This window comes from Indicator indicator, chromosome 1 (genome assembly GCF_027791375.1).
Source record: "Indicator indicator isolate 239-I01 chromosome 1, UM_Iind_1.1, whole genome shotgun sequence".
NCBI classification, from domain to species: Eukaryota; Metazoa; Chordata; class Aves; order Piciformes; family Indicatoridae; genus Indicator; species Indicator indicator.
The window spans coordinates 45,449,737-45,475,996 of NC_072010.1; positions in this window are offsets into that span (position 1 = coordinate 45,449,737).

Here is a 26,260-nt window from a genome sequence, read left to right on the forward strand (position 1 = left end):
GGAAAAGACTTTCAAGATCATTGAGTCCAACTATTAACCTAATACTACCAAGCCCACTACTAAAACATGTCCCTAAGCACTGCATCTACACATCTTTTAAATACATCCAGGGAAGGCCTCACAGGTTTCACAGGCAGCATGTGGAAATATCAGTAACCAGTTCATGGATAGCTTGTTGAGGAAGGTCCAGCTCTGTAGGAATGGTGTGGTACCACACTAACACACACTGTGCATACAGGAGTGGTATGCAGAGCCCCTTGTGCTTCTGGCCAGATCCAGGGTTGCACTTCCAGGTTTGTCTTCTCAGGCAGGGAACTACATCTTAGGGACAGCTCATGTATGCTCCACCTTAATAGAGAATGGGCTGCTCTTGTGATTTTGGAAACTGCACAGTAGAACATGGTGCAAGACCATGTCTCTGTTTCTTCTGAAGAACAAAATAAAAACCAAACAACCAACCAAACAACCCCACAAACACAAAGCAACACAATCTCTCTTTAAAAAATACATTCCCTGTACCTGCAGCAATGCCAATAATGAACCACAAGTGAAAGTTGGAGGGTTATGAAGTGTGATTAATTGTGGTCTTCTTGGAGTGTGTGCAAAGTCAAATGCCACAACTGTAACTGTTTTGCTTCTTGCCATCTCATTGATGAACTTCTTGCTCATGTAAATATAAAGTCACAGATAGTGGTTCTCTCACTGCTATTACTTAAAAGCATAGCAGATTTGTCTATCCATGTAGTATTACCCTGTATTTATTTCATTAAATAGTTGAAAAATGTCATTTAATGAGGTTATTGAGTTATAGGTTCATATTTAAGGAAACAGGAGAAAGGGAATAAATCTCAACAGGAATGCTATGGACAAAGCACAGCCTTGCTGCACTTGGGCCCAAAACTCATGTGAGAAACTCCCAAGGCAAAATTCACAGTACCCAACCAGCACTACACTCAGGGTATGCAACAAGTATAATTTTTGTTCTGCTAGACACCAATACTACAAGAATCTACTTGATAAAAACTTTTAAAGAAAATACACATTTTTTTTAAACCTTCCTTCCAAAACAGACTCTGAAAATTCATATAAAGTATTGTCATTTTAAAGATTATAACACAATCTTGCAACCTGGCTATCTAATAAAATCTACTATTAGAAATATCTCAAAGTTTTAGATTACAGTGCCAATAAAAAAAAAAAAAAAAAAAAAAAAAAAGGACATGAACGCTCTGAATGAAGACCCAACTAGTAGCGTCACATTCATCAGCAGGGAGATGGGTTCAGCTAGCACTATTTTCTGCACTGGTAGTACAAAAGGAAAACATCATTCCATTTGGTCAGTGGTTTGCATACCCCAAGAATCCCATGTTAATCTCCATGTCATAATCTGCATGCCAAAAAAGTGGTTCCATGGAGTGGAAGAACTTAAAAAGTCAATATATCTTACAGTCCTATAATGAGCAGGCAGATGAATTCTGTCCTTTCCAGAGGCACTCAGTGACACTGCAGGATTTTCTTGCTGGGCGTAGGGGCTCACATTATTACCATATTGATCATTAGCACCAGGAGCACACATGGCACAGCAGTACTTCATCAATATTCATCTGCTGGTACCCTGTAATCATAAAATTTAAAGCCACTGCCCCACTGTTCAGAAGTCACACAGATGTAGTGGTGTAAGTCATGTTGGTCAGGAGATATCCTCTGGAGGTATTAGCAATTCATACAAAAGGGAAGGTGGTCTAGGAAGTAAGTCATGTAAGAAACAGCATGAGGAAAATTTTCAGAAAATGATTCAAAACATTTGATGCAAGCATACATTAATAAATAGTATTACTTCATTCCTTCATTTTCACCTTGTCCCTTCGAGGCACCTTACATGAGAAGTCACTATTGTGATCCAATTTTTTTTCTGATGCACAAGAACTCCTACAGCCTTAGAGTCCTTCCTTTCCTTCCTTTGGGGCCTGCGTTGCTCCAAGCATTTGGGTTGTCTGACCTATACTTCTTCTCCTCCTTAGTAAGACACCAAACAAGGACAAAGTGAACAGGCAGATTGTTTCCCTGATGCCCACCTGCACCAATAGCACACAGTAAAAAATAAATAGCAAGAAAATGAACCAACCTGGTGTTTTCAGTCATGTGGTATTGCTGCTGTTTTCAGAGATTGGACCTTTCTGCTCATCTGAGAACTCTTCAGCTGCAAAGCCAATGACCTCCCTCCTGTGGACCTCACGGATGTTGTACATCTTTGTTCAACAAGATATCCAGCTTTGAAGGAGGAAGAAAAAGATTACTGATAGTGATGTGAACTCCAAACAGGCATAAGTCACCTTTCTAGGAGAGCTCACCTCTGATTAAAGCACAGTTTAAATATATGCCTTTCCCAAGAATTCTCATTGTAACATTCCCTGGTAGATTTTTCCAGACTAGACAAATGCATGAAATACCAAGAAGGAAATATGACTATACATCTGAGCACAGAAATATTTTTTTTTTAATGAAAGAATTTTTGAGTGTTGGTGAGAAAACCATAAGTCTTTTCTGCTTAGTTAAAAGGGGCACCAATTCATTTAGCAGTGTTAAAAAAATTCTACAGCCTGTGTGATACAAGACACCAAAAAAAATAGTAGAGCAAGTACCCACTGTTTTAAAATCACATTGTGGACAAAACCAAAGTAAATGAGGGACAACTAAAGCCAGACTAGGTGGTGGAAAAGGGTGGGGATTTCTAATTTGAATTCTAAAAATTAAATACAAATTTTAAGGTGCAGCATTGCTTATTTAAAAAAAGAAAGAAAGAAAGAAAAAGACAGGTTTCTCTGTGTTCTTATGCAGGTAGCACAGTGAGAGGTCTATTTTGAGAATACGATGGTGGTTCTTAGATGTTGTTAAACTCAACAGGAGGTGATCAAAAAATGGGTTTGCAAGATTGGGATCAGACCCTGATTCATTCTGTTTCACCAAAAACATCCCCCAAACACAACAAAAAAATAACAAACAACCAAAACCCAACACCCAACTTTCAAAGACAAGGAAAACAATTTGGGAACTCTGATGACAAAAAGTGGAAGAAGTTTCTCAAAACATGCCTTACTGTAGCCTTTGAAACCTCTTGTGAGTTACTAATAAGAACGCTACACCTGAAAGAGCATTGTACTATTTTGTAACCTACCGTATGAATTCTGGTGCCTAGACACAGGTTAAATGCACACAATCAAATTCTTTTTCCTCCCACTGCAAGTTCTGTCACTACAGTGAAGTCCACAGAAACACAATATGACTCAGAATATGTAGGCTGTGGCTAAGCAGAGAAGGTTCATTCAAAATTGATTTTCTTTCAGGCATCTCTGATATTCCCTGTTTCAATTGCTCACCTACTGTACAGTTGAGTGAACACTTAAGGAAGTTGCAAAGCAATGCAGCCTGTCTGGAACATGAAGGAATGTAGAGCAGGATAATCACAACATCATCAACCCAATTCTCCAAGGTAGCTGGCCAATAATGCTGTTCTAATTGAATAACTTATCCACAGCTATTTCCCTTGGGAGAGCCTACGGCTTAGACTCTCTGTGTAGGCAGATGGTGCAGCATACACAATGAAACCTGTAATTTTCTCTCACTACTGGGCATGTTAACAGTGAGCTGTTATCCCAGTTCTGCTAGCCCATTAATATTTTATTTTAACTGTTTTCTTCAAGTTATTATGCACCATGCAGCAGAGACTGGAGAAATCTGTGATACATTTCATATTTATTTTACAGCCAGCACACTAAGCTGCCCCACACTCGTTAAGGCTTCTCTTCTGCTAATCAACAATTGTATATGCCATCACCAGGTATACACTGAAATGAAAGTGTCATAATTAAAAACAAAGATCTGTGAGTCATTGTAGCCTCGAATTACTAACTCTAGCAGCAAAGCACACCAAATAGGCTGCAAGTGATTTCCAAATCTGCAGGGCTGTATTTTAAAACATACATTAGCAAGCATCTGCTAAGCATATTTCTGACTCTCAGAATGCTGTCCTCATCTTGCACTCTGAACTACACGTCTTAGCGAGGTACTGCCATCCCCTTGTCCTTAAACATCAGAACAGCAGCATAATCCTCAGCAACAAAAGTGGTTGAAAGGCAAATGCAATCTGGGAGGCAAAGGCAGTGGAGAAAGCCCATCAACAGTGTAACAACATGACAGATGACAGACCCAGAGGCAAACCCAGGCCTGCCAGCAGAACAGCCTGTAGAGCCTGCCAACGAGCCAGATGCAGCTACTGAAAAGATATCATCCCTAGCTTAGCATCTGGGGCTTGCTGTGGCCAACCATACTTCATGTGCTCCATGTCCTTACTGCTGACCCCAGCTGCTGGTAGAGACTGGAACAATGAGGAAGAGCTGAACTGCATCAATACCACTGCATTTAAATTTTGTTAGCACAAACACTGCAACTATAAAAATGTTAATCTGTGCACAGTAGAATTATCTGTTTGCATTTATTTTAGGTTTTCTGGCAGTATGTACATATTGTTTCCCCTCTCCCACTGTTTCTGAAAAAAGATGTCTCTGGAATTCATTCTTTGCTTGCCATTCCCACTCAGAAATACACATTTAACTACTGCACCATCTCTTAGAAGTAGCAGTACCTTGTAAATCTATGTGTAATTAAACCTTGGCATGGAGATCCAGCAGTTCTTTTCCCTGGGAAGGTGCAATTCTTTCTACTTCACAAGTATTTCCAGAGCTTGGCTTATAGTATTCAACATCAAATAAATCTTTGTCAAGTGACTAGTGTGACAATTAAAGTGAAAACTAATGATATGCCATGGTGGAAAAGGTAATTGCACCCCTTGTTAGACACTTCTTAGACCAGGATACATGCATAGCCTTTCAAAGGTAGTATTCGTTCACCCACTCTGGCATCCTAGTCTGACTACTGAAATGTATTAATAAAGTCATCATTTTTCCTTTTATATATTTTAGGGACATTCTTTTTTTTTATAGTCCTCCCCCCCTTGAAGTTCAGCACTGCTTTTCTGCATACTAGTAATTGGCTCAGTCAGTCAAGCGAAATGTAAATGCAGATACTCAAAAGCATCCTGCTGAGGACAGGGTGGGAAAGAGGAAAGTCCTGTTCTCTTATTTTCTCATCTATAAAAGCTACTAAGGAATACCTTAAGCAAATGTTTATAACTGTGTTCTTCAGAAAATGCATAGTACAGAAAATTATTGATCTGTAAATAGACATTTCCTGAGCCTTATTGAAGTCTATGTACATTTATAGAAACCAAACCATATTGTCCTTTTAGGTCCAAGATGGGATTAATCTCACTTATCTCAGGCATCTAAGTCACACTAGGATCACTTTTAAATCAATGGGAAAAGATAGGCACCTTCAGAAAGCTATTCATCTCATCCTAATGTAGGCATCAGAAGGATTCATCTGAAACGAATCCTTCTGTGAAGGTACCTGTGTCTTTCTATTAGTTATAAAGAAAGCCTACGGAGACAAACTTTGAATTAGGTTCCTATTTTTTACTCTTGTAAGATCAGGTGAGGTGCGTCCCACTCTTGGTGTTTCTTTGGCTAAAGAGGGATGCATACACAGAATAATGGGAAGTTAAGAGCATGGGCTTTCATTTTAGATTCATATATATTCCCATAATTAAGGAGGGATTACCAAATAAGCTTAACCATAAAGCTACTTTTCTGTGTTTAACACTACAAAACTGGAAATAGCACAATTCCCTGTGTACAGCCTTTGAGCCACTTGCAGTGGGAATGTCTAGTTCTCTTAGTAAATCATGCAAAGCTGGAAGATCACTAAGTGCTGATTCCTTCTTCTTTCCACTCATTTATTCAGACAGATAAGAAGATCCCAGATGTCTAAGGGCAGCCTGCAATGGTTCTGTTCTGCACCAGTCTGTTCTGATGTTAGCAGTTCTTGTAGCTACCACAGGGATGCTGAGCAAATGAGAGATTGAAAAGGACACAATACATTGCAAACAAAGCAATCACAGCTTTTTGGAGGGGGATGCTTATGTGATCGGTTCTGATGAATATATGGTCCTCTAACTAAAACTGCTTGATGACCCTGTGGATGGCATAATACACTATCTTGTCCTTCTCCCCCATCCCTCCCCATAAAATCTCTTTTTCTTCACCTACGTTTTGATGGGAAAAGATGGTATATGAAATCTTATGATTTCAAAAATCGTAAGAATTCTGAAAAAAAAACAAAACAAAACAAAACAAAATATTCTGCTTTTAAATTTTCCAAAATAAAATTTCATTTTTAAATTTAGGCTGTTCAAAGAAATACCAACTGTTTTGAAGAAATGCATCATTCAGCACTGGCTAGCTAGCTGAATACTCTGTATGACAAATTATAGGTCAGCCTAAAACAAAATCAGAACTGCCAGAAAATTGAAAAATTAGTTATTTACATAGCAGTACTGTAGGGTTAGTACTTCACCTATTTTCCTACCTTTGCTGTGTAATAAAGATAGTTTTGAAAACTGATGCTGCTTCTGCTCAGAAGAGGTAGAATACAGCAATGCAAGTTTTTGTGCACCATCCTGTTGCTTGTTTAGGGTCACCAATATAAAGGAAATGGGGTCACCACCACATGTCCATACCCACAGAGTTTTCTGAAGAGAAACAACCTTGTTAGCTAGTTCCACTTATGCTGCTATTGCTATTTTCTTTGTTATTTATACTTCACTGTGCTGTGTTTACTGAGTTCATATAGAAAAGCTACTAATATTCTCCAATTTGATATAAGCTGCATGGAAAGCTAATATTTTAATCTATGAAACAGCCAGTTGGATCAACCAAAACTTTCCTTGCCACTTTTTACACGTGTGTTGTCCTGGTGCATGGACAACCAGAAAAAGACTTCTGCAACAATTTAAACAAATTTTCTTGTATTGGAGAAAGTGGGTCTTTTTAAGCATACATAGATATTTTGAATACATAGATATGTGTTTAAGAACAGAGGCAAAAAACTAAGTCATATGGTGCCCTTAAGCATGGAAGGGATATGAAATTGTTTTTGTTTTTAATGGAAGACAACACTGTTCAAAACTACAACTGCTTCCTTGAGTCAATCTCACTTTCTTTAATGCAGAAACAGATGGAGATGGTAAGACCCTGTAACAGTGTGAGAGTTGAAATCCCCATCCCACACCAACAGTAACCAGGCTAGCTCAGTCAGGAAGCAAATGAAAGCTGTATTTACAAGCAAATCTACAATCTATGATGAAATGCAATGAATATGTACAAATATACACTATTCACAACATTTACAAATATGTACAATCAACAGAAAAGCACAACCAAGCCCCCTTTGCTTCCCCCAAGGGGCCTTTCCCCCAGCCAGAAGGAATCCCCCCAGACCCCTCTGGCAGAAGGCAGAGAGTCAAGAATCAGAGAGGCTGTTAGACTTAGCTCGTCAAAGTCAGTGTGTTATCTTCAGCCAGAAAAGAAGAAGCAGCAGCCAGACAGAAGCCCAGCAAGCAAGCTGAGTCCCAGACTGCTCAACTCCCCAACCTTGTTTTTGAGTAGTAGTTCTTAAACATTTCTCTCTCTCCAATGGAACTGTTTAGAATAATCATTATTTTGCTTTCTTACACCCAATAGTGATTTACTTACATTCTTCTACTTTCTCTGCTTGAACTTTGTGAAGAAAAATTAAAAAGACAGTCTTAAAACCATCACATCCCCTTTCCTGGTAATTTCAAGAAAGCTTACATTCAATATTAGAAATGTGAAGTAAGGTTTCTTGCATAGGTGTTTTCATCAGTCCATTAGGTCTACAGAAAAGTATTTGCATTGAAGCAAAACTTGGAGGGGATTGGCTTACTGCAGATTCCAAAGTGGAGGAAAATACCTTGACACCCCTTCCCCTCTGTTTTGTCCCATCTTAAAGGCAGGAATCACTGTGCAGAAAACAGCTTTTCCAAGAGCCCAGGAAAGCATATAGGGCCTGATCCAATTCCCACTGAGATTAATAAGAGGCCTTTTATTGACTTGAGTTGAGACTCAGGGAAGCAATTCTGTACTCAAACCTACTCTAGTAAAACATGTTTTTAGAAGCTTTCCTTGAAGGCCTTGAATTCAGCTGCTGCCGATCACCCGAGACAAAATCTTGGCTGGTATCTCCATTCATTTGCAGAAGAGTACTACCAAAGTCAGAATGGTGAAATAATTATTTCCTGTAGAAAATCAGCAGAGTCCTCTGCAAAAAGAATAATGGCTTACAGCTGGGTGGTTCAATAAAATCATGATAATTCCCTGCAAAGTCAGGTGAGCTGAAGGAGAGATAAGATTCAAATAATTTGTAACTTTGCTTTCACCACAGACTAGTTTTCACACTGGAATAGTGTGAAGTAGCAGAGAGAGCCCCCTGAGTTATGTGCAGATCCATTATCATAACTAGGTAATCATAATGAAGAAAAGGCCCTATGCCATGACACTTCTCTATCTGAAATGTAAATAAATAAATAAATAAATAAATAAATAAATAAATAAAAAAAATAATTGGAACAAGAACAAATCTGCCTCTGACCTGTTTTTATCTACTATCTAATATTAGTTTCCAGATTTGTACTGTAAGCATGTGGTAAATATTACACATTCTGACTTTACCTGCTGTCATGACTCTGTGGTCACAGTATTTAGCATAATATGATAGAATGTAATTTTCCTGATAGCTAAAATTTAATAATCTTCCTAATTTTTATCCAAATAGTTTGATACAAGAAAAAGAGGATAAATGGTTCACAGGAAAACATTAAGGATTTAGCAGAGAACATTTATATTTATTTATGTAAAAGAATATATGTACATGTATAAACAAATTGGGAATAAATAGAGGGAAGAAAATACTGATAGGAAATAGAGCAAATGAATTATAAACTCTGAGAGCAGGAAAAATGAATCACATAAGTGAATGCTTCAGTAAAACCCTGTTTTATAAGCAGTTGTGACCTGTTTGAGGGGAAAAAGCAGAAGCCTGCCAAAATCATATCATTTCCATCTGTCCAGTTTAGAATATTAGTTGGGCTTTTACTTGGACAGTTCTCAGGCCAATCCTGTTAATACTTACACATATTAATAGCCTTGTTCCTAAACATATTCCAAATCATCAACTCAACAAAACTGGAATGATGTGTAAGCAAGATGACAAGTAATTAAGATGATGTGCTGAGCCAAACATGCACACAGACATATGCATGATTAAGCTGAGAATACGTCATAATTATGGTGTTAGCCCAAATTCTTTGGAGGCAGGGATAAAGTTTCTATTTTGACCTAGATTTCCATGACCTTAAGAGCATCATCAGGATGAAGATTTCCAAGTTTTTATTCAGCACTGCAGTTCTGCAAACTTCTATGGAACTGGTGCTTGTATTTCTCTTTCATTTCACGTGCAGAAATGAATGTGGGCAGAACTGGATTTTGATCCCTCCTCTAATGAAGCAATCTTTGGGTAAAATAAGTACTCTTTGAAGAAGGCTTGGAACTTCACCACAGCGAGCTGATTTCTCCAAACTCTTAGCTATGTGTTAGTCTCTAGTCTTCATCATTGCTATCCTATTATATCTTCAGTTCTTTGCACAGTGTAACAGGTTAAAATGATGAGAACGGGTTAACCTGCTTGTTTTCCCCCAGCACAAGAGCGAGGGAAAGCAACACACACAAAAAAACTCTCCAGGTTGAGATAAAGAGTTGAGGTAAGTTAAGAGTTCACTGAGTAAATAATAATAATAATAATGATAACAACAACAACAATACAATGCAGAATTATCTTAGCCTATTTGCAGAAAAAGCACAGTTGAAAGCAGAAGGCAGAAATAAGAGTGATGAAACCACTACATCCCTCACCCTCTGCCTGCCTTCTCAGCAGAGGAGAGCCAACACCCAAAAACCTGGAACCCAGAAGCAGCAACCAGAACAGGAAGCCACCCATGTTACAATCTGAACTTCAAGACCCATAATATTTTGCTCCAGCCAGCACTTTCATTTTGAAGCTGGAATGAGGCAGGATGGTAGGAATAGCAGCAGATTAAAACTCAGCCTATGACACACAGTTTGAGGCCTGGTAACTGGGACGTTCACACAGGCAGATGAACCAAGTTCAGATTTCAACATCTGGATATTTTGAATTAGAGGATGACTACAACACTTAAAACAAACAAACAAATGAACAAATTATCTCCCCACAAGTGCAACAATAAATTTTAAATCCCGTCTAGTTATGGGGGTTATAGTACACCTTTCTCCTCAGCATTTTCCTAGGGGTCAGCTTTAGTGTCTCTGTGTCCTTACATCTGGTGGATGCATGATGAATGTTTTGGTTATGCTTTTTGATGGCCATAGTTCTCCACAGGCCCACCAGTGCACAGCTAAGCATTCTGCTCTCCTGGGTACCAGTATTATAGACAGTGTAGTTCATAATGCTGTATCAGTGAAGTTCTCTTTTGGATCTCTCGTGCATCTGTGGCTTATCTCCCTGTACATATCTGAACAAATACTGTTTTTCCAGATCAGAAAGAATTATAAAGCTCAATCAGCTGTTCAGGTATGAATATAATGAACTTATATAAATACTAAAGCAAAGATAAAACACATTATTGGGTCATTTAGGACCTTGCCCAGAGGATATTCTGGGGAGAAAGGAGTGGTCAACTTGCCTGCTAAAACACAAAGGCCTTTTCAGCCTCGAAATTCACAACCATAGTCTTCTGATATTAAGTTATCAATACTCATGTAAGGACCTCAGTTATTCTCCAGAATTTTTCAACCTATTAAAAATAACATAGAATTGCTTTATAAGGTTGCAATAAAACATGCATATATGCCTTATTTAGGAGGCTTGATTTACTTGGCAAGTATTGCATGTGTAGAAATTTGAATAACTATCCCCTATTGCTATGTGTTCAGCCTTTCTCGCCAGTTTTCTAGCATATGATGTAACTGTATTAAAGAGTTTTAATGAAATCCTTATCAGACACCATTCATTTTTCCTCTGTGGCTACTTTGCAAGCTTGAGATACAGCTCTAGTTCACAAGCCTTCTGTGTAGAGATTACTCTTTTGATTGGAAACCAGGCAAAACTTTGCAGCTTTATTTTGATTTTCCAAATTTATTTGGTTTTGATAGGTGTCAAAGAACAGAACCTCTGTGAGATGAAAAGCAAAATCACTCCATCTTGGTACAATTTTATCTATAATCTACTGGCTCTCAGAAGTTTAGTGTACCTGTTTGCAAAGTTCCTATCACACTCTATGCCAGGAAGTGTTCTTTGCCTGGCTGTGTCTAACAAGTACATGCAATACAGAAGTCATTTATTAGAGGTGAAAAAAGAAATTTTATTTCTGCTTTCTTTCCTTTCCTAATAAGGAATTACTTCAACCTTCTTTTGGCTTCAGAGAGTTATTAAGATACTGATGTGGTATCTTCTCTTCAGAAGGAAAGAAAAAAATAAACGAAACAAAACAGAACAGCATTGTATGAATCATGTATTTCCTTCTAAATGCCTGTTTTACATTTCAATGAGATTGTTACTGACAACAGGCCATATCATCTCACCATGTCCATTTCCAGTTTTCAGATTCTAGGCTTTCAGGACTGCACAGGACCTCGGTTTTTATAATGGCAAACTGTGCATGTTGTGAAGATGCTCACCCAGAGTACATAGCTCACCACATCTACCTCGTGTAATATCACCTTCCAGCTCAACTCTGAATGGAATTTCACTTGATAGCCTGGCCCAGATCATCCCAGTTGCTTAGCTCTGTGTCTCTGCAGGTGTTGATCTGTTAGAAGGTAGAAGGGCTCTGCAGAGGGACCTTGACAGGCTGGACAGATGGGCAGAGTCCAACATGATGGCATTCAACAAGTCCAAGTGCTGGGTGCTGCACTTCGGCCACAACAACCCCATGCAGAGCTACAGGCTGGGGTCAGAGTGGCTGGAGAGCAGCCAGGCAGAAAGGGACCTGGAGGTACTGGTTGACAGGTGCCTGAACATGAGCCAGCAGTGTGCCCAGGTGGCCAAGAGAGCCAATGGCATCCTGGCCTGCATCAGGCATAGTGTGGCCAGCAGGAGCAGGGAGGTCATTGTACCCCTGTACACAGCACTGGTTAGGCCACACCTTGAGTACTGTGTCCAGTTCTGGGCCCCTCAGTTTAGGAAAGATGTTGAATTGCTGGAGCATGTCCAGAGAAGGGCAACGAGGCTGGTGAGAGGCCTTGAGCACAAGCCCTATGAGGAGAGGCTGAGGGAGCTGGGACTGTTTAGCCTGGAGAAGAGAAGGCTCAGGGGAGACCTCATTGCTGTCTACAACTACCTGAAGGGAGGTTGTAGCCAGGAGGGGTTTGGTCTCTTCTGCCAGGCAACCAGCACCAGAACAAGAGGACACAGTCTCAAGCTGCACCAGGGGAGGTTTAGGCTGGAGGTGAGGAGAAAGTTCTTCACAGAGAGAGTGGTTGGCCATTGGAATGTGCTGCCCAGGGAGGTGGTGGAGTCACCATCCCTGGAGGTGTTCAAGAGGGGATTGGACGTGGCACTTGGTGCCATGGTTTAGGTGTAGGGTGACAGGTTGGACTCGATGATCCTTGAGGTCTCTTCCAACCTTCTTGATTATTGATTCTTGAATTCTTGAATTCTTGAATCACTGATCTATGAATACAGTCAGGGGAATTCACAACAAAGCACAGTAGATACTGTCTGCCATAATTGTCCCCACGTTCTCGCTTTTGTAATTAGCACATGTGGAAGTTCAGATCTGTCCGTATAAGATGTACAGGTAAGCCTCCCAAGTCTTCAATCTACTACTTCAATTGGTGGTAAAAGATCGTGTTAAAGAAGAAACTATGCACACTATTAGGGATCCAAATACTTTATTGAATCACCTTTACAGGAAGAAATGTATGAACACACAAAAATGTAAAAAGCTCTTTTAGGTAAAGAACCAGAATCTCTTCCTTCTTGGCAAGAAACAAGGACAAATTTATCTCCTTCATGGCTTGATAACCAAAATAATACAAATTATCTTTTTATATTTTTCCCCATCTATAAGACTCCACATTACTTGTCTAATTTCATATAAACACCCAAAAGAAACATAGCCACCGTTATTGCCTGCATATTCACAATAAACTAACAACTTAGCACACCTTAGTGTGTTCGGAGTGGTATCTTCTGAAAACACTGCTGCATTGGACACTCATACTCTGAAAAGCCAGGGTACTTAGGAATTTGGGTAGTTTGGTTTCCAAGAACTTAATCATGATGCTGAGTGTTTAACAGGCTATGCTTTTGCTGGCTATGCAACAGTCTTCCACTATCACTAGTTTTCAAAATGAGTGTTACTTTACATGTCCTCAGTGGGTACACAGGAGGAAAACAGGCTTGAATATGATCAGATAACAGTTACATTAGGAGAACACTGGGTTTGTTGCTCTTGTTTCTTCTCCAGCAAAATTAAAAATCACAGCTTAGAAAGGCAGCCATTAAGGATCTGGTCATGGTACCTTGCCTGTACACCACTTCCAGGAGACATAAGAGAATCAGACATTGTGCTGTGACGAATCACCTTGGCTATATTTTTTTAATGTGATCCTAAAATTCAGCTTGGTGAAGCAGGTTTTTTTCTTGCCCCAGGCAAGATGACCTCTTTCTTGTGCTTCAGATCAAGGGACTGTTGGTAATGATGGAGAATAGAGTGATTAACAGGGAGAAAGTACCAAAAACTTAATTACTGAAAGGTCAAATAAGCTCCTCTTTATCTTCAAACTGTTTCTTTTAGTTTTTTTTTTTTTTTCTCAATTCTGAGAGACTTAATGTAGCCATGAAAAAAACCCGCCAGAGTGGCAGGAGACATACCTAACTCACAGAGCTGTTCTGAGGATAAATACATCACAGCCTGTAAGGCACTCAGCAGCTGCGATAACAACAACCATAGAATATAGATGGATAGGCTTCTTAATCCTTAAATGACACATTTCATCCAAGTGTGACAGTCCTACACCTCAATCACATTGGACACCACAGGGAGGAACACGTTGGCTCCTTAACCTTAATGGCACCTAGTCAAAGACTTTTTTTCTATCTTGAATATTTCCCCTGCAATACTTCCCTGGTGTTTTCAATTTTTTTTCCTTCTCTTTTTAAACACCTCTCTACTCTAATATACAGGTGATTGCAGGTCATTTACAAGTTTCTGATGTGAGAAACAAGGAGTGTTTTGCTCATATACAAAAGCAAGACAAGCACTTCACAAACTTTATCATCTAAAGAGATAAGGTATAAACAATCTGAACCGAGACACATCTACTCCTCTGCTGAAGGTGGGACATGGCTGGGCTCTGTAAGACATCTTGGTACATTACTAGAGTGTAACAATGTGAGATCTGAAATCCCCCTCCCACACTGACAATAACCAGGCTAGCTCAGTCTGGAAGCAAATGAAGCTGTATTTTACAGGCAAAACTACAATCTATGATGAAATGCAATGAATATGTACAAATATACACTATTCATAACATTTACAAATATGTACAATCATGGAAAAACACAACCAAGCCCCCTGGCTTCCCCTTCCCCTCGAGGGGCTGTGCTTCTTCCCCAAGGGGTCTCCCCCCACCCCCAGCTAGAAGGACTCCCTGATCTCCCTGGCAGATCTCCCTGGCAGAAGGCAGAGAGTCAAGAAGCAGAGAGGATGTTAGGCTTAGCTTGTCAAGGTCAGTATGCAGGTGTGTTATCTTCAGCCAGGAGAGAGAAGCAGTAGACAGGCTGAGAGAAGATGGACTGTGAGAGTGCCCGACTGCTCAACCTTGTTTTTAGTAGTGGTTCTTAAACATTTCTACCTCTCCAATGGAAGTGTTTAGAATAATCATTATTTTGCTTTCTTACGTCCAGTTGTGATTTATTTACATTCTTTCTCTGCTCAAACTTTGTGAAGAAAAATTAAAAAGACAGTCTTAAAACAATCACGTAGAGGATGAACAAATATGTGGATATGCCCTCAGAGACAAGGGGAAAATATAAGATGTCATGGGGCAGGAAGGAGTGTTTATTGACCACATCTTGATAATTGAAAGTTTTAAAGGCGTTGTTTCCCACCCTCCCCCTCCCCCCTGAGTAGCTGGTATTACAAGAAAAAGGGTGGTGTCAAAAGCATACTAAAAGCTCTCTGCTGCCTTTTAAGAAGATGAATGCCAGTTTAAACTGCAGCTCTATTGTCTGTTGGCAAAGTAACTGCCATGAAGGGATTTAAAACTGCAAATTCTTAAGCACAGTCAGACATACTTCTGAAAAATAAAGTGCTCTGCTGCTCAGGGGTTCAGTTTAACTTTTATAACATTTATTTTAAACATTATTTACTAGTTCTTTATCTGATTTTGTTTTATGAGATTTTTCTTTAAATACATAATTTGCTAGAGTCTTAAGAAGGCTCAGAGAGTGTTTGAAATTCGAGGTGTAACAAAGACACAACATTTATTAGCGAGGAGAAATGTGGCATAAATGGGAGTTACCCTTTTTTTGCTTCAATACCCAGTTTAGTTCCCACTGCAGTAGTTGGCAACGATATATGAAATGGAGCTACTTTACTTCCTTAAGGAAGAAAACACTGACAGTGACAGTATAGCCAAGATATAGGGGGTCAAGGAGAAGACACAGCAGTTCTGGATACTGTTCCAGGTAGAGTTCCAGCTCTACCTGTCTGGTTGTGAGTTTGGATATGTCTCTTGGCTCCACTCATCTTCACTTATATTCACTCAAGTTGAGAAGCCTCTTGCTCCACAGAGGCCTAGTCTGATTTTGTGGTTTTTAGATGTCATCACACAGGGTATTCCTTTAATATTGGGTTTATAAGATTCTCATCAAACTCCCATTTCAGACCTAACAGTCAGAGATTAACTGGATGGCATTAGTAAACCACTAGACACTGATTGAAAAAGTCTTCATAGTTGGGGAATTTACCCATAACTCTTGCTAATGTGTTCCTGGCATCTTTTTCCCTGCACCATTAGCTAATTTTAGCTCTTTTCTAGTGAGAATTCATATAAGCTAAATGTCACATTATTGAATTTTACACAGTTATATTGCAGCCCTGACTGATCAAAATTTCACTTGGTAACTTACAGACTTCAGTAAGTTAAGCTGACTAAGGCCTTTGGGTCTTCCATTGTAAAGCGTGTTTTCCAATCTTTACATTATTCTGCAGGGTAATTTTTTGTTTTTCAACAGTCTGTCTGAAGACTTTACAAATGAGCTGTCCTCAGTATTTCAACAACTGTGATAAAAGAACTAAAGAGATATTAACTCAATTGTCTCAAAGCCTTTTAACTGAGTGATAGCAAAAACTTCTGGTGTAAAAAAAAAAAATCAGGAATTCTATGAGTTCTATGAGAATTAAAATTTAAACTAAGTTTTGAATGTGTATTTGCTACTGGATTTTTCCTTATTTCTTCATTATGATGATTTTCTCACTTCTGCCTATGTTTAGGAATGTGCCTATATGAGTTTTTAAATATGCTTCTGAAATAACTACAGATTATTGTCCAATTTTCTATGAAATCCTACTTGAGTGGTGGTTCATAGAGTCCCTTTCCCTACGTTTATCTCTTCAGGCCACTAAACAGTCTATCCCTAAACAGTCAAGTTAGTCTTGACCTCTACCTTCCCACACAGCAGCTACATACTGTCCTATACAACCTGATGCTTGTGATCTACATTCTGTCATCCTACATGCATGTTGTCACAGTCACATCTACAAAGAATAGAATGTTTTTTACTTGCACGTAATTTGTCAGAGAGTTAAGAAACTCCAATCTTACCTATCCATCTCTTTCATTTTTAGCTGCTCCACTAATCTTCAGATCATCTATATGCTTAATTGCTAGGAAGTAATCACAGAATGGTGGAAAGATTTCAGTTGGGAGGGACCTCTGGAGATCATCATTTCTAAACACCCCACCAGAGCAGGTTCACCTAATGCAGATTGCACAGTACAGTGTCCAGGCAGGCTTTGAATCACTCTAGAGATGAAGATTCCACCACTTTTTTGGGCAGCCTGTTACAATGCTCCACTACTCTCAACTTAAAAAAATTCCTCCTCATGTTTAGATGCAGCTTCCAATGATCAAGTTCCTGCCCATTACCTCTTGTCCTGTCACTGGGCACCACTGAAAAAAGACTGGCCCCATCCTCCCGACACACATCCTTTTTCATAGCATTAATAAAATCCCCTCCCAGTCTTTCTTCTCAAGGCTAAAAAGCCTCAAGTCCCTCAGCCTTTCTTCATGAGCAAGATGTTTTAGTCCTCTAATTGTCTTCATAGCCCTTTGCTGTACCCTTTCAAGCAGTTCCCTGTCCTTGAACTGGGGAGTCCAGAAGTGGACACAATAATTCAGATGAGGCCTCATCAGGGCAGAATAGAGGGGGAGGAGAACCTCCCTCAGTCTGCTTGCCATGCTCTTCTTCATGAATTCCAGATTACACAAAGGCATAAGGACACATTTCTGGCTCATGGTCATAATAGTCATTGCAAAACATTGACAAAATTGTTTTACTAGTAAAAAACATTCTGAAGTTGGAGAAGAGATTCACTCAGGACACTGTGTATGGCACTTGCTTAGTGGTGAATTCTCACTCGTATATTTTGATTGATCAGTTGATGAGCATTTGCGCCATTGAACACCCATTGTGTTGATTTCCTGATGTATTTCTTTTTAATTACAAGGTTGTATATCATCAAATCAAATGTCTCTCAGTAGCCAAAGAAACCATAATTACTTGTATTAGCAGAGGTTTTAAGTGCATGAAAGAAGTAAGTATCAGGTTAGTTTGACAATGATTCCTTAACATCAATCTATGTGAGTTGACATCAGTTGCATTACTTTCATTTAAAATTTTATATACTCAGCTCAATATCATTCCATTTCTTTTGCCTGGAACTGAAGGCCTAACAACAAGGCTGAGCTTCATCCATCCTTCCTCCCTCTCCATTTTTGTTTTCTTCGTTCTCCTTCCTTCAGCCTGCCTGCCTATCTTTCCTCCCCTCTTGCCATTTCCTTCTTTCACCAAACACTCAAGCCAGGCTCACACAGCAGCTTGGGCTTCTCTTTTAAATTCTCCATTGTCTGCTTCATACATGTGCAGTCAAAGAGATAACAGCTCTGGCTCAAGCAGGCTGATCTCCAGCTTTCTTCTCTCTGCCAACCATCTAGAACATCCCACTAGAGCAGGAGGTGGGTGACACAAGTCTGCCAGCCCATGAGTTGTGCTGTTTTGCTCTGCTCCACCTTGCCCAAAGGCAGCAACTGGTACACTGGGCAACACTGGGCAAGGTCTTGCCAGCAGGTAAATGAAGGTGACCCTTCCCCTCTGCTCAGTGCTGGTGAGACCAGTATGAGAGAGACATGGGCATAGTGGGGAAAGCCCTCCTGTGCCCCTCCTCCACCCAACACAGAGTGACCATTATATATGTGTGGCCATGACCCAGTGCTGCCTAGCAATGGCCCAGTACCTGTAGGGATGCCACTGGAGTAGCACTGAGAGAGCCAAGCTCTTGCCCAGCACCACTCCCAGCACCAAGATCTGCTTGGCATCCTCACTTGGGTCAGTTGACCATTGTCCTCAGTCCACCACTTTGTCCCACAGACTTCTCCTTGATTCAATGGAATGGGTCAATCAAACTGCTGCTGTGGCTCCAGGTAGGCTTCACCTATGGTTTGGGACAGACAGGACCCACAGGAGCTAGCTTTCTCATGCATGATGCTCTCTGGTCTGCAGGGATGACCCTGACCCTGACCCTGAGCAGCAGTGTTCAGCTGAGCAGCATCTACCTCCTGTCCCCACTGACAGGGAAGGAGAACTTGGCTGCTTGGATAGTGAGTTTGGAGAAGACAGGAGCAGGATGGTCCTTCTCTCCTCCTCTGGCAGGCAAGCACTTGTGCTGCACTGGAGCTGCTGCTGCTGCTCTTCTTGCAGGGCATGTCTGTCCCTGTTGCTGTTAGGTAGGAGAGAGCTGAGCCTCTGAGCCCTCTCATTCCCAGTGACTCTCCTGTGTGCTTCTGTGGTGGCTGGGGAACAGTACTGAGAAGGTCCAGGCGCATGTCTGATGCTTCTCCGCCACATCTCTTTTCTCTCTTTTCCTTGTCAGCAGGTGAGAGCTACAGGAGGAGGATGAGGCTGCCCTGGTACTTTGCATGGTGAGAGGCCTCTGCAGAGGGCTTCTTTTTGGCTGGCCCCTGGCAGCTCTGTGCAACCAGGATGACATGCTGTCCCAGCCCATTCAGGTAAGCAGGCCTGGCCAGGAGGTCCCTTGGAGCAATTACTGCAGACATTAGGGGTTGCTCCACTAAGAGATTCTTGCCAGAAGGGCAGGGAGGAAGGGAGGTGGCTGTATCCCAGCAAAGACAGTCCCTCTGCTGTAGAACAGGCATGGCCAGGGAGCCCTCCAGCATATGGGTTTGGATGAGATTAGCTCGGGGACACCTCTGCTGACAACATCTACTTTATTAGCTTCTTGTTCTTTCCTCAGGGTGTCCAGCAAACTGCCCAAAGGCAACCTCCTGCTCCTGAAGCGCTTGTCCCTGCTGCATAACATCAGCAGCAACCAGCAGCAGGGTGACTGCTGGCAACTTTGCCATTTATGTGGGTCCAAATGTCCTGAGACCAGCCCAGCCCAGACTAGTGGAAGTGACAGGCAAGGTCCCTTTTACTGGTTGTCTCCTATGATGCAATAGGACTGCTGTGGTGTGTTCTTACAAAGGTTTTCAGAATTTGCATAATTTTGATTGTAGTAGCTGGCTGTTTTGTTGTCAGGTAGAGGCTGAACAGAAGCTGCATCTTGGAGAACAAAGATGTTTCATTGTTCCTTTGAAGCACTGTACAAATACACAGTCTGTAGGAAGCTAAGATGCTTTCCCCTAAAAGCTTAGAATCAAATCAAAGTGAAGAAGTTACTGTTCTGATAAGTATTGGTAGAGATGACTAGAGACTTTGTGTACATCCTTCCAAAAGTACTCACGATAAGTTCTGACTCTCTCTGAACACCCTTTCTCATTTAGAACCACATATCACCTTTGAGCTGCTGACACAGTGGCTTGTGATCCAGAAAGCAGGCAGAAGTGGTGCTGCTGTACTTGGGTTCACCATCACTGGCAGGAGTTATGCCAAGTGCATCAGGTGGCACTCTGCAAGCACACCTTTGCCAAAAATGGAGCTACATGTGGCTGGCAGCCAGTTACCAACAGTGTTCCTCAGGGCTCAGTTCTAGGCCCAGCTCTGCTCAGTATTTCTATCCATGATCTGGATGCAGGGGCTGAAGGCACCATCAGTAAGTCTGCTGAAAATTCTGAACTGGGAGATGCTGTCAATGTCCTCATGTCTAACAGTGCGTAAGAGCATTTGGACAATATCCTTAATAGCATGCTTTAACTTTTGGTCAGCCCTGAAACAGGCAAGATGGACTAGATAACTGTTGTAGGTTATGTCCGTCTGGATTTTCTGTTGTATTCAGTCCTGATCTTGCAGCTTCAAAAGCCACGGTCACACTCAAAGCATGCATTTGTCTAGATTTGTCTTCTAAAATGGCACCTGGGAACTTACTCAAGTCCTTTCAAGGTCGGCTTGTCAGAAGGGCAGTTGACAATGACAGCACACACAGACTTGTGTCAGTGTGAGCTGAAATTCCCCCCCCCACCGACAATAACCAAGCTAGCTCAGTCTGGAAGCGAATGAAAGCTGTATTTACAAGCAGAATCTACAATCTACGATGAATATGTACAAATATACAAAATTTACAATATTTACAAATATATAAAATCAACAGAAAAGCACAACCAAGCTCCCTTTGCTTCCCCCCAGAGGGGACCTCTCCCAAAGGGGCCTCCCTCTCCCAGGAGCTTCCCCCCGCCAGACCCCCCTGGACAGAAAGCAGAGTTAGTTAAAGCAGAAAGTTGTTAACTTAGCTGCCAAGGTCAGTGTGTGTTATCTTCTGCCAGAAGAGAAGAAGAAAACAGCAGCCAGACAGCCCAGCAACTGCCCCGACTGCAGAATGCAGAATGTGCCGAGTGCCCACTTTGTTTTGGGTAATAGTTCTTAAACATTTCTATCTATCCAATGGAAGTGTTTAGAACAATCAGTATTTCGATTTCTTACACCCAATAGTGACTTATTTACATTCTTTCACTTTCTCTGTTTGAACTTTGCAAAGAAAAATTAAAAAAAGACAGTTTCAAATCATCACAGACTGTTATGGAAGTGATGTAAAACCTTACTCTTATCATTCTACTACCATATCACACCAATTAATATGATCACACAAAAGTGTTTATGGAACACATTTTCATTATGAAATTTTCAATACATGATCTGAAAGGTGAGTTTGTGTTTGTGCAAATCCACCTGACATGAATTAATCAATCCTGATATTGGGACAATGCAGATGCCTTTAATCCAAGCAAGTCCACTTTCAGCACAGTGTAATGTTTTGGTCTGTGATAGTGTTGGTCTTCAGAGTAAAGCACACATTATGGGCGAGGAAACATAAATGCCGAAAAATACCGTGAGTGTGACATACTGTGGCAGTTTAGGCTGGGTGCTTCCTGTTGCTGCCACGTAAGTTACACTTCCGGTGTCCCAAGTGTCCAACCCAGTAAGGTGGACACAGCAAACAGCGTATTTCTACCCATAAATCCTGCACCCTATAAATTCACCGACAAAGTCATTCTCTTCCTCTTTCTTCCCTCTCTGCTCCTGTGGGAGATGCTCCCTATCAGGTAAATGGTGGGGGAGTATCTCAAGGCCTCTTAGGCCTGTCTAGACCTAATGCCAGGAGGAGAAGAGGGGGTGGGGGAGCAGTCTCATACCTGGCCAGCCTGAGACTAACCTAACACTAGGGGAGGGGGGGGGGTGGGGTCGGGAAGAAAGAGTCCTTGGCGTTTTGGGCGGACCCTCAGGTGAGGAGAAGGGAAGTGCTGGAGGGCCTTCAGGTGTGGTGCAAGGGACTCTGTACACTTTGGTGTATCTTTGCCACTATGCTTTGTAGTTTTCTATAAAACACCAATTGCTTTTCCATTTAAACTTCCCATCACTCTCCAATCCATTTCTGTGAGTGTCATTCTTTTGTCCCTCTTGGGGCAATTGAGGATCTGTCCTGCCTTAAACCAGGACACATACATAGGCCAATTTTAAACTAATAACCATCTATTTTTATGTTGCTATATTAATGCATGAGTAACCATAGAGAAACCCAAAGGAATACAGGGAAAAGATAAGTATTTTTGTCTCACTCAAAATTGATGAATGTTATAAAAATGTCTGCTTTAAATGTCTCCTTACTGGTCAATGATGCAACCTTTGAAGATGTAACCAAAGAAAAGCAGAGGTGAATAAAGGTGGAATAGCTTTTGCATTGTTCACACCTAAAGCTATTTGTACATCTGCAGTGTAACTGAAAGGAGGGAGTACACAAAGACTCTCATTTGGCCCTTTAGCACCCAGAGTACATTACTCTTCAGGAGTCCTTCAGTCTCTGAGAGAAATGAGAAAGGAAATGAGAAAGGATCAGAGGAAGGGCTCAAAGGATCAAAGATCTTTAGTACAAGTCTCAAGAACCTTGCAGAAATGTCAAAGCCCAAAGGAGCATTGCTTTATTTTATGTGCATGCACAGCCTTTCACTGGTATGATTCAGTCAATATGACAATTTCTAATGTAAACATGGTTATGGTTGCAATCTGGACAGAAGCTGTTAGAAAAAGAAAAGAAGTGACAATCCAGCAGTGGTCCTGTGTAAACAGGTAGGCGTCCAGGCCCCTGGGTGCAGGGAGTGTCAGAGCCTTTCACTTGCAATACTGGACTGCGGAGACAACACCTGTGTTCACTGTGAACAGGTAATGATCTATTTAGCCTGGTGGCTGAGCTGAAAGAGGAGGTAAAAAGGCTGAGGACTATAAAGGAGTGTGCGAGGGAAATCGACTGTTGGAGCCATGCTCTGCCCTCCCTGCAACAGAAATGGAAGCACCCGTTAGATAGCACCTAGCAGCAAGGGGTCCCTGTATTCTGCCCAGGTCAGGTGGAAGACAGCAGCCCATGTGGTAGGGGTCAGTGGAGGAAAGTTCATAGCCAAGGCAAGTGCCCTCCTTGCCTGCCTCACCTCCCCAAATGCTTCTGAGAAATAGATATGAGGCCCTGTGGAAGTTGGCCAGTCTAATGGAGATATAGATGGTAGGCAACCTATACCAGAGGTCTCACCACAGTCAGATACACCATCCAGCCTCTTTCACAAGGAAGTAGAGAAGAGCTGCAGTTGCTGGAGCCTTACTCCTAGAGGGAACAGAAGGCCCAATATGCTGGGTTGACCCTCATCATAGGGAGGTCTTTAGCCTTCCTGGAGCATGAATCAGGGATATCACTAGGAAACTCCCCATCCTGGTATGGTGGTCAGACTATTACCCACTACTGATCTTCCAGATGGGTGAGGGGGAAGCTGCATCCCCTAGTCTCAAGGGAATGAGGAGAGACTTCAAGGCCTCACTCCGCTCCCACCAGTTGCAGGCACTGGGATATGGGATGGAATAGAAGGATCCAGTCCTAAGATTGGTGTTACAGGCAGTGCTTTGATCATGGCTGGTTTTGAAAGACACTAGGCCTGGCATTAATATGTGGGAATGGCTGGCAGAGGGAAAAGGGTCCTAGGACAAGAATTAGGAGGGCTTATTCACAGAGCTTTAAACTAGATTCAAAGCAGGGGGGCTGTAGCTCAGTTTGCATCAGGGCAAGACAGGTCAACCAAGCAAGGTGGAGGAGTTGCTCTTTGTGTGAGGAAGCAACTAGAATGTACTGACGTCTGTCCATGGGCAGACGAACAGAGAACTGAGAGCTTGTGGGTGCAAATAAAGGGCAGGCCAGCACAGGTGATACTGTCGTGAGTGTGTATTGCAGGCCACCTGATCAGGACAAGGAAGCTGATGAGGCCTTCTTCAGGCAGCTGACAGCAGCCTGGGGTCACAGGCCCTGGTTCTCATGGGGGATTTTAACTACCCAAGTAAACTACCCAACTACCCTACACAGCCAGCCAGCCACAGTCCAGGAGGTTATTGATGATAACTTCTTGATACAAATGGTAGATGAGCCAACTAGGAAAGGAGTGCTGCTGGATCTCACACTCACTAACAAGGAGGGTCTGGTTGAAGCGGGGAAGGTTGAGGGCAGCCTTGGCTGTAGTAACTATGAGGCAGTGGAGTTCAGGATCTTGTGTGGTAGGAACAGAATACCAAGTAAGATCACAACGGATTACGACCCTGGACTTCAGCAGGGCCAACTTTGGCTTTTCCAAGCAATTGTTAGGGGAAATCCCGGGGAATGGGGGACAGGGAACTAAAAGACAGTTGGCTGGCATTCAAGGACCATTTCTTCCAAGCTCAAGATCTGAACATCCCAAAGGCTAGGAAATCAAGAAAGAATGCCAGGAGACCTGCATGGTTGAATAGGAAACTGCCAGGCAAACTCAAGTGGAAGAAGAGAGTCTACAGGTGATGGAAGAAGGGGCAGGAGAAATTTAGGAAAAATGTAAGACTGTTGTCAGAAGATATTGTTGTGGTAGAAGGGAAGAATATTTATTAATTACCTTCACATCATGACATGGCAAACAGGTATTAATAAAATAGTAACCCTTTATTAATTAAATACAGAATCATAGAATCATAGAATCAACCAGGTTGGAAGAGACCTCCAAGATCATCCAGTCCAACCGATCACCCAGCCCTAAGCAATCAACTAGACCATGGCACCAAGTGCCTCATCCAGTCTCCTCTTGAACATCTCCAGTGATGGTGACTCCACCACCTCCCTGGGCAGCACATTCCAATGGGCAATCACCCTCTCTGTGAAGAACTTCCTCCTAACATCCAACCTATACCTCCCCTGGGCACAACTTGAAACTGTGTCCCCTCGTTCTGCTGCTGGTTGCCTGGGAGAAGAGACCAATCCCTTCCTGGCTTCTGCCAGGCTACAGCCATAAAAGGCAGAAGCAAGGACTTTGTATCTGGGGGAGCAGTGGTCAGTTATGTGCTCTCACCCCAGATAAACATCTTGTTTACCAGACAGGCAGGAGTCCTGTCCCCTTTGTTCTTTTTCCCGCATTGTCCTGTTTTCCTGCAGGAAGGAGGGAAGAGAAAGGGATCCTGTCTAGACATCTTAAGGCCTGTCTGGGTTTGTACTGGGCCATGTCATGGCCCTACCAGGAGAGATATAGGGAGGCAACTAGGAAAGCTAAGGCCTCGTTGGAATTAAACCTTGCAAGAGAGGCCAAGGACAACAGAAAGGGCTTCTTTAAATACATTGTAGACAAAACTAACACTAGAGGCAAAGTAGGCCAACTGCTGCATGAGGTGGGTGCCCTGGTGATAGAGGAAAAAAAGAAGGCAGAGCTAATGAATGCTGCCTTTGTCCCTGTCTATACTAATGGAGACTGTCCTTGGGAGCCCCAGACCATAGGTGCTGAGGGAGCTGGCAGAAGTCATTGCTAAGTCACTCTCCATCATCTTTGGTAAGCCATGGGGAACAAGAGAGGTGCCTGAGGATTGGAGGAAAGCAAATGTCACTCCAGTCTTCAAAAAGGGCAAAAAGGAGGACCTGCATAACTATAGACTGGTCAACCTCATCTCCATCCCTGGAAAGGTGATGGAGCAACTTATCCTTGGCACTGACTATAGGTATAGCAAGAAGAAAAAGTTCATTGGGAGCATTCAACATGGTTTTACCAAGGGGAAGTCATGTTTGACCAACCTGATAGCCTTTTATAAGGACATAACCAGGTGAATAGATGGATCCTTGAACTTAGGAAATCATTTGACACCATCTCCCACAGCATCCTTGCAACTAAACTGAGGAAGTGTGGGCTGGATGATCAGGTAGTGAAGTGGATTGAGAACTGGTTGAAGGACAGAAGCAAGAGAGGTGTCATCAATGGGACAGAGTCCAGTTGGAGGTCTATATCTAGTGATGTCCTTCAGGGGCCCATAGTGAGACCTACTATTCAATATGTTCACCAACAGCTTGGATGAGGGACCAGAGTACACTGTCAGCGAGTTTCCTGATGACACAAAAGTGGCTGACACATCTGAAGGCTATGCTGCCATTCAGTGAGACCTGGACAGGCTGGAGAGTGGGGCAGGGAGAATTTTAATGAAATATAACAAGGGCAAGTGTAGAGTCCCATCTGGGATGGGACAACCCCATGTA